Source organism: Dendrobates tinctorius, unplaced genomic scaffold (genome assembly GCF_039654945.1).
Source record: "Dendrobates tinctorius isolate UK_male_01 unplaced genomic scaffold, ASM3965494v1 ptg000207l, whole genome shotgun sequence".
NCBI classification, from domain to species: Eukaryota; Metazoa; Chordata; class Amphibia; order Anura; family Dendrobatidae; genus Dendrobates; species Dendrobates tinctorius.
In genome coordinates, this window is record NW_027361874.1 from 2,082,201 (window position 1) to 2,096,373 (window position 14,173).

A 14,173-nucleotide genomic window follows, 5' to 3' on the forward strand; every position below is an offset into this window, starting at 1 on the left:
TTAATTACCCCAAAAATGCTACTAGTTTAACGTTGCAGCAATAAGGACTGTTATTTCATCAACCCTGCTGGGTAATGTAGTGGAGTGTTTCACATATACTCTACTCTACAAGATCTTCTGTACTTAATGTACAAAGTCTCTTGTCCTGGCTGTGAAATCATGTATGCAGGGTGAGAACTCCCTATGTGATGACCACTTGACAGCTCACAACAAGGCACTGGATCATATAGTAATAGACCCCAACGACTTTTGGTTTCCAAAAATGTTCCCTCAACTAGAAGGTGGAGCCTCAGAAAAACATTTTTTCCCACTGCTAAGGAGTGGGTCTCCTAGAGAGAAAAAGCGTATGCACTTAGTGCAAGGGATACCAAAAATTAGGAGGCACTCCAATACCCCTGTAAAGAGACGTAGTGGAGGGCCTCAGAAAACATTTTATTCCCATTATTTAGGAGTGAGTTTCCTAGACTGGTAATGCGCATTACCAAAGTGCATGGACTGAAAAATATTTACCCCTGGTGGATATACATATTAAAGAATGTTAGAGGTAGGCCTCTCAAAATTATTAATGCGGGTATCATAATCACCCTTAATAAATTTATAGCAAGGATAGCATGTTCACCCTTTTGATATGGTGGTGGATGAGGATGAGGAGGACACAAAAAGATGAATCCTGAAGTGTAGACCCATGTATGGGTGAGAAAGGGTACATGGGAATAGACAAGAAAAAAAAAAAAACACTGGATTTCAGTATATGTTCTGCTGCTGTCATACACTGGTTTCAAAAAGGTGTATGGTAGACCTCAGGGAGATTTACGATACGGTCATAATAAAAAGGTGCAAAAACAGCAAATGAGATTGATAAATTAATAAGCAGTGGGTTGAAATGACACAGATTGATAAAAAACACTGGTATATTCTCTTAATGGATTCAATTCTCAAAAAAAATTTGCCTAGTACTCCTTGAATTGTGGCTAGACATTCTGGCAATTTGAAAGACTCATTAGTCCATAGCCATTATACTGCTCACAAACCCAAGCATTCTCAAACTTTAAAAGGTTTTTTCCCCTGTGGAATATGTAACGCCTGCGGCAATTTGATTAAAAGCAAAACCTTTTTCAATCACGATGGGACAAGAGAATATGAGATTCAGAAGATATTAACCTGTTCATTAAAAGGGGTAATTTACCATGCCGTATGCCTGTGCCAAAAGGTATATGTAGGACTCACTACCAGAGAACTAAGTATTAGAACAAGGAAACACGTGAGAGACATCGAAAAATCTATTCTGACTGAGGACGGCACTACAAGCTTTATCATAATAGTAATCCTATGGGTCTCAAAATCAAAGCTATTGATCAAATAGTCTTGAGAGAAAGAGGGGTGACTTAGGAAGAGTTTTAGCACAGTTAGGCTACTTTCACACATCAGGTTTTCGGCGTCAGGCGCGATCCGGCGTCGTGCCGGAACGCCGGATCCGGCAAATGTTTCGTAAAACCGGATGTGACGGATCCGGTTTTCTGCCGGATCCGTCTTTTTCTTGACAGACAAAACCGGATCCGTCTCATCCGGTTCATCCGTTTTTCTATCCGTTTTTCAACGGATTACGCCGGATCCGGTTTTTAAAATTGACCCTTGTGGCCTTCCGAACGGGATTGGCTACTGGAAAACTATATATAGCATGTTCCTACAGCCCTTCTTTGACAGGTTGTAGAGGAGAAAGTGCAGGTTGGAGAGAAGAGCAAGTTACTGGCGAAGATGGATGTTGTCATTGGAAATATTTTGAAGAATTTGGCGGATTTTATAGCGGAGGCGAATCGTTTGAGGGTGATTGTTCTGGAGAAGGAGAGAGCGAGACAGCAGCGCATCAGGCATCGTAGACGACGTTTGTGGATCCACCCCATCACAGCCAAGAGAATGACGCGTGGGGTCTATTCTACACTCTGCATGGACCTTCGACGAAACCCGGATACATTTTTTGGATATGTTAGGATGAAAATGGAGAATTTTGATTACTTGGTGGAGCGCATTGCACACCTCATAAGAAAAGCGAACACCTATTGCCGCTTCTCTGTTTCACCCGCAGAGCGTCTGATGGTGACTTTAAGGTAAGCCACATTTATTGGATATGCTCGCATCAGAGCACACTTTCACTGCAATCTTGTTGGTGGTAGTTTGTATCTCCAAGTGTTATAGGTCAGTTTTGGTATGTAATGCTGTGATTTAAAACTAATTTATTGTTTTTTAATTCCCCACAGATTTCTTGCAACTGGAGAATCCCTTTCGTCACTGCATTTCCAGTACAGACTCGGGATTTCCACCATATCTGGAATTGTGAAGTACACATGCCGTGCACTGTGGGACTCCTTAGCTGAAGAGTTTTTACCAGAGCCCACAACAGAGAGGTGGATTGAAATTGCTGACAAGTTTCAACAGATATGTCAGTTTCCAAACTGCTTGGGCGCTGTGGACGGGAAACATATCCGCATTGTAAAGCCAGCTGGATCGGGATCGGAATATTTCAATTACAAGAAATATTTTTCAATTGTCCTCATGGCCATCGCTGACGCGGAATACAAATTTATTGCGGTTGATATTGGAGCCTATGGCCGCTCCAATGACTCTCAAGTTTTCAAACTGTCTGCCATGGGGCGTAAACTGTATGGAAACACCTTCCAGTTCCCACCACCTAGACCGCTGTCGCAAACATCTGGTCCACCTATGCCATTTGTCTGTGTAGGGGATGAAGCCTTCCAGCTGTCAGAACACCTTTTGAAACCGTACTCTAGCAGAGGATTGACAAGACCAAAACGCATTTTTAATTACCGCCTCACAAGAGCAAGAAGAATGGTTGAATGTACCTTTGGTATTCTGACCGCCAAATGGCGGGTCCTATTGACTGCGATCAACCTCAAGACAGAAACTGTGGACGAGGTGATCAAAGCGTGCGTGGTACTCCACAATTTTGTTATCTGCAAGGAACCCATTTCCATTGAGGACACCTCTGAAGAAACCACCTTGCAAGATTACCATGACATTACCACTAGAAGTTCTGTGATGGTTTCAGTAATGAGGGACAATTTTGCAATATACTTTATGTCACCTCAAGGCAGAGTACACTGGCAGGATGACAGAGTGTGAAAGATTTGTGCCCTAACCAAACTTGTGTACCTTCTGGACCAACAGTATATACCTTTGCCAACCAAAGTTGGCTATCTTGTCATGGTCTTACTATTTTTAGCTTTAGGCCACAGGTGTGTACCTGGTTGTGTTTTATGCAAAGTATTTCACCTTTTAACAAAAGTTGTGTACATTGTTAGGAAATCACCAACAATAAACACAACTTTTTAGGTGAAATACTTTGCTTCAAACACAACCAGGAACACAACTGTGGCAAAAAGCTAAAATTTACCCACAGTTATATACCTAGTTTTGAATACCATTTCACCTTTTAAATACCCTGTATTTAACCTTTTTCGCCGCAGAAAGAAATGACAGACAACCAGTGTAAAATAATTTAACTTTTATTGAAAAATGTTTTTTTTAGTAAACTTTTTTAAAATTTTAATAAACTTGTTTAATAAAGCTTTGAAACCATAAAACTGGTCATTTTTATTTAAATACACACATTATAAATCTGTGTAGTGTGTGGTGGAAATACTGCTGGAGGGGCTGCGGGACACTTCGACACTGGGAGTGTGGAGAGAGGACTGGGATCGTGGTGGGGAAGGAACAGTTAGAGGTGAAGGTGTGGAAAAAACTACAGAATGGGTGGACATGTGGGAAGCAGAAGAGGTGGTGGGTGGTGGAGTGGAGGGTTGGGCAGGGACTGTAGGAGCAGATGATGTTGATGGCAAGTTGTATGGGGAAGGAGTTTGGTACGGGGCAGGTTGCTGGAAGTGGGGAGATGTCTGGTACGGGGCAGGTTGCAGGAAGTGGGGAGATGTCTGGTACTGGGGAGGTTGCTGGTACTGGGGAGTTTGCAGGTACTGGGGAGGTTGCTGGTACTGGGGAGGTTGCTGGTACTGGGGAGGTTGCTGGTACTGGGGAGGTTGCTGGTACTGGGGAGGTTGCTGGTGCTGGGGAGGTTGCTGGTGCTGGGGAGGTTGCTGGTGCTGGGGAGGTTGCTGGTGCTGGGGAGGTGGATGGTGCTGGGGAGGTGGATGGTATGTAATAGGAGGGGGAGGATGGAAAGTGGCTGGAGGGGGTGTAGATGTAATAGGAGGGGGAGGATGGAAAGTGGCTGGAGGGGGTGTAGATGTAATAGGAGGGGGAGGATGGAAAGTGGCTGGAGGGGGTGCAGGTGGAGGAACTACTGTGGTGGGAGGAGGAGGTTGGGAGGTAACTTGCTGGAGAGCAGCATGGCATGAATGCATTACATGCATCTGCTGGGCAGGAGAGAGCGTTTCCATGCGCTCCACAACAGACCTGAAAAAGGTGTGGTTTGGCGAAGATCTTGCTTCTGAATGCATGGTTTGCAGAAGTGTCTTCACCTCCAGAATGCTGGAGTTGATCTGCTGATAGCCTGCGGAGACTTGCTCTGACAAGACTTTTAGACAGTTCTGGAAAGATGCATTCAGATGCAAGAACTCTGGCGCATAAGTCTTTTCCTGACCCCTCTGCCGCTGCCGCCCAGTACCCGCAGGTGTACTAGAGGTGGCAGGGGCAGAAGGGTGGGGTAAAGGGAAAGCGATCTCCTCACCAGCAGCTTCATGTAATGTAGGCGGCCACGATGCTCCTGTGCTGGTGGATGGGACAGATGGGTCGAATGTGTGGGAAGGCTGGGAAGGTGCAGATGTACCGGGGCGGTCGAAGTGTCCCTCGGTGCCGGTCTCCTCAGGGATCGCCTCATAAGGGTCCAATCATGCAGGCTCCCGAGTGCTGCTCACCGTGCTGTGGAATAAAGAGAAAAAAAAACAATTAAAATACTGACATGGTATGGCCCTGGCTGAAAAAAAAAATTTACATCTAACATTTTTTTTCACATGTGGTGTGTAATATTTACCTTCTAGTGACCATTGTTTCCCGGAGGAACGACAGGGCTTCTGCGTACTTGTACTTTCTCCTGCGTCCTCCAGATCCACTCGGGGCCCGCATCTCTTTATTGAACTCCTTCTTGAAACGATCCCTCACAGACCGCCACCGATTCACAATTCTGTTCCCTGAAACGAGAAAGGACAAAGTGGTTAGTATACAACATCAGTGTTTCCCAAACTCCAGTCCTCATGGTCCCCAGGGGTCATGTTTTCAGGATTTCCATAGTAAATAGAAATCCCGAACACATGATCCGTGGGGACCACGAGGACTGGAGTTCGGGAAACACTGGTTTACATCAAGCAACCGGTACTGTATATACTTACGCTCTTTAATCTGGGCCCGAACATCGAGGTCCTCCCAGCGGCCCACAAGGAGCGAACAGATTTCCTCCCAGAGTCGTCGGGTAACGATAAGGTCAGCGTGGCGGCGGTCAGCCATATTCCAGAGCGGCTCCCTTTCTCTGACGAGATCGATGAGGTGGTCCACATCGAGTCCTCCATCCTCACCGTCAGAGTCGGGAGCACGCTGTGAAGGCTGTTAAAGAAAAAGACAAAAATAACATAATTAGCCTCCACAAAAGAAATGAAATAAAAAGTGCAAAAAAACAAAGCAAAAATATTTATACTTACACGCTGGTGCCCACCGCGTTGCTGGGAGGCACTGCGAGGACCTCTTGGCCGAGCACCAGATTGGGAAGACTAGAGAAGAAAACAAAAAATGTTATGTCTTGGATGTAGGCATTTGTTTGCTGTGTGTGGTCTGCAGAACATTGTTTTCTATGTGTTGTGTGTAGTGTGATGTTGTGTTTCTGCGTTTGATGCAAAAAACTTACCAATTGTGAGCCCACTCCAAGTGTCTGTCCACCCCTTCCTTCTTCTTCTGGGAGCTCCTCTTCATCTTGTGAATCCTGTTTTGAAATAAAAGGCAATGAATAGACATATATTACAGAGATGATGGATTTTGGAAATAAAAACTTACCGTCAAACGCTGACGATGCGAGGGAGGGCTCCCAGAAGATGATGTGCTGTCTTCCTGGTGGCCACACTCCATGCCTGTGGGTGGTGTTCCACCTGCTGCCATTGCTGCTGCTGCTGCTGCTGCATCTATTGGGCGGCTGTTGAATAAAGAGAAACAAAGGGCCAATGAATATCTTGATATTCAATAGCCCTAGTTTGGAGGAATGGGGGATTTGATAATTACCGTCTCTCATCTGCTGCTGGCCTCCCCTCCTCAGCATGTTCCATTTGCTGCTCCATTTGGGGTGGTGGTGGTGCTGATGGTGCTGCAGTGGTCTCCTGCCTTCTCCTGCTGCGCTTGCTTGCTTTCTTGGGTGGCATGTTGGGTGTGGCTGTGGGTCCCACTGTCTTGCTTTTATATATGTCTTGTGGGCAGAGCTACTGAGCATGCTCAGACCCAAAAAACCGGATCCGGCGCATTGCGGCGCTCATAGGCTTTCATTGTGTGAAAAAGCCGGACGCGCCGGATCCGGCGTGTCCGGCTTTTACGCCGGAGACAAAAAACGTTACAGTAGCTGTTTTTTCCAGACGCCGGATCGCGACACATTGCCGGACCCGGCGAAAACCGGATGAAACGCATGGCCATCCGGCGCGATCCGGCGCAAATGCAAGTCAATGGGGGGAAACCGGATCCGGCATTGCATTTCGCCGGATCCGGTTTCTGTCAAAAGCGCCGGATCGCGCCTGACGGCGAAAACCTGATGTGTGAAAGAGGCCTTAGAAAGTAAATGGATCTATAGATTGTGAACGTTATCATCTCAAGGTTTAAATGAGAATCTAGGCTTAAGTGCATTTTTGTAAATTGTATTTCTCCGTATTTATATATACAGTATATTTACGTCCTGTTTTTAATACTAATGTTTTTAATAATAATAATAATAATAATAATAATAATGGTTTTAATTGCTTTTATCTTATTTGATTTGATTTTTAGGTATAGAAAAGTGGAACAGTGCCTTCACCATTTAAGAACAATAAGCGATTGCTGTATGCTGTGGACTTCTCAGAGGAAAATAGGAGTGTGACATATTGGAAATACTTCCTTTGCCTTTGGGAGAGATTAATAGATTTCTTTTCGTAAGCATCTTGATGATCTTTGGATATTATATGGACATTGCATTTTGGTCCTTTGTAAGAGAACCTAGAAAAATTATGGGGGGGGATAGATATAACAGATTTTTGTAATTCATAATATTCATTCATGTTAGTAATGTTCCATAAATTTGTCTTGGGGTCTTTTCTGTGGGAGTTTAGTAATAATGCATTACTCCATTGTGTATATAACGTTATGGGTAAACTACATGTTCTGCATATCTGTATGTAATATTTGCATTTTTGGGTGTGTGTGTCACTTTTCAGACAATTCCTGCTCATAACATCATTCTGTGTGATTGTTGTCTGTTATGGGTACACACTTTCATATACTTTTGTCTGTTGTTTTTTCCATTATCTTTTGTTGTATGATTTTATTTTAAGCGCATCACTTGTCACATTTGCATATTTATACATTTTCTGTGGGTGTGCGTCCTCTTGCATACAATCCCTGCACATGGCACCACCATGTGTGTTGTTGTATGTGATGGGTACGCGCATCCATATTATTTTGCATATTTTTAAAACATAATACTTTTATGATCATCACATATTCATTCCTCTTATCACACATTTTATTTATAGGGAACCTGTCACCCCCCAGGGTGTTTTTAAGTAAAAGAGCCACCTTCAGCAGCACTAAGGTTGCATTGTGTGATGGTGGCTCTTTTGTTTCTGACCCCTAGTAATGCCGAAATATTGACTTTTATAAATAGGTCCCCATACATGTATTGCGTCCCATAGGTATGTTGTGTCCCCCCTGTATCAGCCGCCTCCCAGCTGTCCATCATGCCCCTGTCTTGCATCTGTGCGCCGCCTCCCAGCCATTCATCATGCCCCTGCCTTGAGTCTGTGCGCCGCCTCCAAGCCATCCCTCATGCCCTTGTCTTGCGTCTGGGCGCCACCTCCCATCCGTCCATCATGCCCCTGTCTTGCGTCTGGGTGTCTGGGTGCTGCTGAAGGAGGCTCTTTTACTTATAAACGCCCTGAGGGGGTGACAGATTCCCTTTATTTATCATTTACACATCACATTCACATTCACATTGCATGTCTTATATATTTATATGTTTGTCCACATATTTTCAGATTTTTACATTCTAGCTCCCTGAATGCGTATTCATTTATCACTATTAAACGCCCATTCCTATGTTTGCCATCGTCTTAGCAAACACACTGCCTCCTTTTTCCATATGTCAGTGATGAGAGGTGTGCTTACTCGCTCTGTGACTGCCCTGACTTCCGGCCCTACACACCAGAAACTTCATGCATTCAACGTGTGCGTTCCAGCGCAGAAATCGGAAGTCATCTTTATACATCCAGGACAGGTTGTGCAGAGCGTTGAAGCGCCCATTGATCCCACCACTGTGTTGTGGTAAAATTAGCACACGGCACCTTACATATAAAGGTGCTTCTATCCACCATGTAGTTTATGCCCCCTTGGATGAAGCTATTCAGCGAAATGGCGCTGTCGGGGTAGGAGCACACACCGCTCAGAGACCATGCACATGTCACTTTGTAAGTATTTATAATGAATTCTGGTCATAGTGTTTACATATGCCTTCATTGCATTATTGCAAAAAAACTGCAGGAGTCACCTTGGATTTTTTTATTACATTGTTGGGTATTAATTCCATTGCATAAATTAATCATTGAGATTATCCACTTTTTGATTGCACTTTGCACTTTAAACATAAATACATATATGTGGATTAATCTTAATTTATGCATCAATATATATTTTTTCCATATGATAAGTGTATTACATAATTTTTGTTGACCGGATTCTATATCTGTTGTATTATTATTACCATACTTGTCAAATTTTTGTCTCTGCATTAGTATGCTCCTTTTTTGGTTCCATGGCTTGAATTTTAGTTACACTAATTCTTAATATATTTTTGATCATAATAAAGATTTAATTTTACATTGCAACCTATCGTCTGTCCTCATTTCATCACCTCAGGATGTATAGAGTTATGTCATACAGTGGTGTAGAGAAGCTGGGCCAATCCAGCCCTTGATCATTTTGATGAGTCAGCCTGCCAGCCAATGCGTCTATAGGTTATAATACCCCCGAGGACACTAAAATCCCACTCTGACAAAATGCTAGTGACAGGGCAGGCCAGGACCTCCAAGGCGTAGAGAGACAGTTCATGTCACATGTCTAGCTTGGATACGCAATAGTTTTAAGGCACAGAGGAATCATAGAGGACACTGGTACGGTCAGCAAGGTACTCTTTCAGCATCTTCTAAAACTTTTCCCTCCTTGTCAGAGTACCCCATGTACTAGGGCCTAGGTGATGGAAGGGTCAGAGAAAACAGTCCCAGACTATTGATAGTGTTTCCCTGCCTCTGCTGCATCTGGAGTGTGTCTCCCTCATCTCTACTCCTTGGATGCCAAAGGAACTATGACCTCGGCCAGCAGCGCTGTCAGATGGAAATTTTTTAAGTAATTCTTCAACTATGGCCTTCTGGTACTGCAACATTTTATTAGAACTCTCCACCATGGGAAAGAGAGATGGAAAATTCTCCTTGTAGCATGGGTCTAGATGGGTGACCAACCAGTAATTAGTGCTGGACAAAATGCATATAACGTAAGGGTCATGGAAAATGAGGCAGAACATAAACTCAGTCATGTGTACCAGACTGCCAACAGCCAAGTCTTCCCTATCCCCACCAACAGGATGACTGCCCATCTTCTCCTTCATGCTCTCGTCCTCCTCCTCCTCCTCCCTCTCCTCCTCATTTTCAGGCCATCCACACTGAACAGGCGGGGTGAAGGTGGTGTTGGTACTGCCATCTGTAGTGCAGGCAACAGCTCATGTTCCTCCTCCTCCTCATTATCACCCAATCTGTGTTAAAAAGATGAAATGAGGTGGGGTATGCAAAGCCTGCAAAGCCTCCTATTTAATTGTGAGTAGCGAGTGTTTCAGTAGACAGAGAAGCTGGATGGTTACGCTGATTATGGTTTACCATCTTGGTCGAATCCTCAAAGTTTTGGAGAATCTCAAAGATGTCAGACATCCATGCCCACTCATCAGCTCTTATGTATGGAAGGGGACTGGAATACATGTAGGGAATGGGCATGTTGTAGCTGGTATTCAACAACTGCCCTGGCTGCTCTAAAGTATTGTCAACATACGTAATGTTGAGTTCCACAATGTGGTGACATCTCACACCAGTTGGTGAGCTGAAAGTTGCAAATGCTGTTGCAGAACTGGGTTGGAGGTATCTTCGCTTGCATCATGGACAGTGCATTGTAGAATAGAGGAAGGGGCAGTGGTGTCTAGGAGAAGAGGCAGTGGTGTCACCCACAGACACTGATTCTCGACCTGGGTGTTAGACCTAACTGGTCGGGTGCTTTGCTCTCATGTGGCTGAGCATTCTGGTGGTGGTCAGGCTGGTAGTTGTGCTGTCCCTGCTGATGCTGGCAAGGCAGATGTTGCAAATGGCCTTTCTTGGGTTAACTGTACTGTCTTTAACAAAGCCCCAGGCTCGGCAACACCTAAACCTTGTCCTAGCAACTTCACCCCAGTTGGTGCTCTGGGGAACAGTTGCCCACCTTGTATCTCCTGCCACCCCACTGCCCCTTCCTGCCTGTTGTGGTGCTGCAGATCCCTCCCCCTCTCCAGTGCTGTCCTTGCTCTGCATGTCACCTTTCCAGGTTGGGATAATGACTTCATCGTCTTCCACCACCTCGTCTTCCACTTCAGCACTCTGGTCCTCCTCCTGACTTGCTGACTTAACAACATCAGTGTCATAACATAGGACAGGGTTTTTTCTTCCATCCTGGTCAGGTAGGGGTTAACTTTGTTTAGCCTCTCTTTGGTTCAGGGAGGGCTCATTCCGTCCATGCTGATCATTTGGTCCGGTCGTTTCATGCCAGGTATCCTGGTAAACTTGGGGGTCTGGTGGCCCCCCGTTGAGGGGGGTACTGTCATGACACAAGACAGAGTTTTTTCTCCCATCCTGTTCATGTAGGGGATAACTTTGTTTAGCCTCTCTTTGGTTCAGGGAGGGCTATTTAGGTCTGCTTCTGGCCTGGTTCTGTGTCAGTGATACTTCTGCTTACCCGGCTTACGTTGCTGACCCAGGTTATCATCCTGATATCGTTATACCTCTGTGTGTTTGTGTTTTCCAGTGTATGACCCGGCTAGGACTCTGTTTCTTCTTCTGTCTCTTGATTCGGTACTGCTTTGTACTCCTAGGTTCTGATTCCCGGCTCTGTCCCTGACCACTCTCTGTCTTACCCTTTGGACCCGCGCTTCCATCTGGCTACCAACTTCAGCTTGTCCCCCACCATCCTTCTGTATCATCCCTGGCTACTGCTCGTCTTCCCGACTTTTGACCTTGGCTTGCCTGACTATGTATCCGGTGCTCATCCAGCTGTCGGCTCTTGTCCGTTCACACAGCTTGACTCTGCCCCCCGGTGCCTCCACGGCTGTCACGTGATCTGCCATGTCTTGCTCCGTGTACCTCGTGCACTGCGGTGTCTGTACGTCCCCTGATTGTCCTATGTCTCACGTGCAGCGACCCCTAAAAAGACACACAGCGTGTGTGTCTTTACATTATCACTGACCCTTATACATTTAACACCTTGGGGGCACTTTTTTTGCGTAATATGGATCCTCTCTGTGTCATGGTTTGAACAGGGTTCTTGCCCTGCACTCACAGGGTTAAGTGTTCGTGGCCTCTTTCTGGATCTGGGAGGGGTATTTATACTCACTCTTTACCAGGGTTCTCTGTCAGCTATACTGTTGTTCTGGTGTGTCTGACCCCTGGTGTGCGTGTATTCTGCGTTGCTTGTTTGATTCCCGTGTATGACCCGGCCTGTTCCCTCACTCTGTACTCCGTCTCTCGCTTTCGTACTACTGTCTTCTCCGGTTCTGACCTCCTGGCTTGGCTATCGTTACTCCGTTACAGTTTGTCCCTATTGTACCGTCTATTGCCCGTTCTGGTTTTCTGACCTATTGCTACGTCCTGACTATCCTTTCTGTCTAAACCCCGTGGTACTGTATTGCTATCTGGTGCTTTGACCCTGGCTTCGTCTGGTTTCTGTCTCTGTCTATGCCCCTTGGTAACATTGCCCCGTAGTTACCTTTCTAGGAGTTTCCCTGCAGCTCCTAGATCTGTGGAGCTTAGGCCACGCCCCCAGCAGTCATGTGCTTCAGGTCCTGATACTCTGAAGCATGCATTGTCACCGCTGCTGCCCTGCTCCACAGGTATCTGTGAGTACTGTCTTTGTACTCAGGACACCCGCACTGGCACAGTGAGCAAGTGCAGTGCGGTGTTCTTGACACTCTGCACTCTGTCCAAGCAGGTTTCAAATCTTACCCAGATGATGCAAAATCTGTCAGTAGAGCAGAGGGCACCTGTTCAATCTCATCAACAGGTGCAGAGAGAGATGGCAGATACGGTTAAAACTGTTTGGAATGCTTCTCTCTTTGGCTATATGGATGGTGGTGTGACTGATGTCTCCTTTCCTTCTTCTGAACCCTCCATTAAACTTCCGGATACTTTTTCTGGGGAAAAAGATAAGTTTTGGATTTTTAGAGAGGGGTGCAAATTGTTGTTTTCCCTGCAACCTCGATCTTTGGGCGTTGAGGGTCAAAGGGTTGGGATTCATCTTATCTTTGTTGAGGAAGGGTCCACAAGCGTGGGCTTTTTCTCTTTCTCCTACTGCTCCTGAGAGAATGTCTGTGGATCATTTCTTCAAGGCCCTAGGGAAGATCTATGATGAACCTGATTGTGTGACATTGGCTGAGGACACGATTATGAGTCTGTCCCAGGGGAAGTGCTCAGCCGAAAATTATTGTTCTGAACTTAGGTGTTGGGCAGCAGAGGTATGCTCTCAGGGAGTTGTTCCGCAGAGGATTGTCTGAACATCTGAAGGATGCTCTGGCCCTGCACCTGCCACCTGACTCTCTGGAGGAGGCCATGATACAGGCCGTCCATATGGACCGCAGACTTCGAGAGAGGGGAGTGGTGCAATGGGAAGCCACTCTGTTTCCTATTAAAACTGAAGCTTCTTCATCTTTTGAACCCATGGAAGTTGGAGCAGCTTCAGTAAAGGAGAAGGAGAGTAGACGTCGTAAGGAGAACAAGCTCTGCTTCTACTGTGGGGACCCAGGACACTGCAGGAAGGACGGCCCATCCTGTCCCCCATCTTCTAAGGTGTCGGGAAACAACTAGGTCTGGGTAACTGGCAAGGAGGTCACCCAGACCCTCAGGTACATTTTTCCTCAGTTTGTAAATTGTTCCTTCAGGTGGAACTGGGTGTGAATAACTATTTCCTGCTATGGCTTTTGTGGACTGCAGATAATGCTTCCAGTCACTTTTCTAGCACCACTCTGCCTTCCACATGGTCCAGTCTCAGTAGTCATGATTCTGGACCACATAATCCTCACCCTGATTCTCCTTCCTCCCACCATGCCGAGTGCCTGGAGACAAGTGATCCCACACTTTAACTGACTCTCCGAAGAGCTATTCACATTTCCAGTTATAAATTCTGGCCTCTTTGAAGCAGGACATGGGGAGATCACATGTAGCGATGCCCAAATATTTTAGCAACCATGCTCACAAGAAGGTGACGGTGGGAAAATGCAATTACTGTCACAAGAGGTGGATGGTGATGAGAAACATTTGCCAACAACTGATTGCAAAGACACACACACACGCTGTGTCTTTCTAGGGGTTGCTGCATGTGAGACACAGGACAGTCAGGGGATGCATGGACACTGCAGTGCGCGAGGTACACGGAGCAGGACCTGGCAGAGTCAAGCTGTGTGAACGGACAAGAGCCGACAGCTGGATGAGCACCGGATACATAGTCAGGCAAGCCGAGGTCAAAATTCGGGAAGACGAGCAGTAGCCAGGGACGATACAGAAGGATGGTGGGGGACAAGCTGAAGTTGGTAGCCAGATGGAAGCGCGGGTCCAAAGGGTAAGACAGAGAGTGGTCAGGGACAGAGCCGGGAATCAGAACCTAGGAGTACAAAGCAGTACCGAATCAAGAGACAGAAGAAGAAACA

The 14,173-nt window shown here is 45.9% G+C and overlaps 1 long non-coding RNA gene across 1 annotated transcript in view; it reads left to right on the forward strand.

Moving 5' to 3' along the window:
- Window positions 1–7,603, forward strand: part of LOC141057988 (uncharacterized) — a 131,279-nt gene extending 123,676 nt beyond the window's left edge. The window contains exon 2 of the long non-coding RNA XR_012222064.1: window positions 6,985–7,603. This is a non-coding gene — a long non-coding RNA (uncharacterized lncRNA). The remainder of the gene's footprint in view (window positions 1–6,984) is intronic.
- The last annotated feature ends 6,570 nt before the right edge of the window (window positions 7,604–14,173 follow it).